Here is a 999-nt window from a genome sequence, read left to right on the forward strand (position 1 = left end):
AGGAGGAGAGATAAAGACGATAGTTGTTTAATAGGAAAGAAGGAGCAAACCACACCAGAGCACCCGCCAACCATCCATGACGATAGATCTGCCAAAAATCTAAAATCAAACTAAAAAGTAGTCTGCAATTAATTATATTTTCCTCTATAAATTAAGATTTATGGAACGCGCTTTTTGTCGAAGATTTGCCTTATCACCCATTTCTCGGGCCAAGCAGTGAAAGGGTTAACAACCATTGATCTTAGTGCACTTTCTCCTGCGATGTAGCCCACGGTCAAACACAATAACCATGTCCGTTTCGGCCAGAGTCCTTAGCGCAGCATTACATTTAATTTGTTTTGAAGGCAACAATTTCTTCCTCGTCTTCAAATCGTTGCCCCCTTAGTCTATCTGTGATTGTGGGGAAGAAACTCGATATCACTCGAAGATGCGCAGTTTTATGACACTTTAAAAAAAGGAGTTTAACTGTTCGTAAGTCAGACAGATTTTTCGACTCTCTTTTCTTAACCCTATCCGTATGCCTGGGGTCATTTTGTACTCCAGGGGTTGTATTCTTCACATTAAATTTTAGAATGCTTCTAGTGCGAAAATCTCTCTGAAACGTTCAGTATTTTTCAAAAAAATCATTTTGACAGACTGCTATGCAAAGCGTACGGATCGGATTAACGAGTAAATTTACTCTTTGGAAAGTGGAAGCACAGAGTTCCCCACGTCGTATGGATACGACAGTAAAATTCGATAGGGTTAATCTGAAGTATAGACAAACAGGCAACATAATGCATACTGTGAAATAATATGCAAATCCGCGTTTCTGATTAGTGTGTGATGGTGTGAAAGTGTTCCAACTTTGGTCTGCTGTCTCTTCTGGCTGAGTAACCTGTCCCAGGCATTCCCAGGTGTGGAACTTGTTGATGACGGTTCATAACCGACGCTGTCTGTCTGTCTGTCTGTCTGTCTGTCTGTCTGTCTGTCTGTCTGTGTGTCTGTGTGTCTGCCTGT

The sequence above is a fragment of the Aplysia californica genome, unplaced genomic scaffold (genome assembly GCF_000002075.1).
Source record: "Aplysia californica isolate F4 #8 unplaced genomic scaffold, AplCal3.0 scaffold00515, whole genome shotgun sequence".
NCBI lineage: Eukaryota > Metazoa > Mollusca > Gastropoda > Aplysiida > Aplysiidae > Aplysia > Aplysia californica.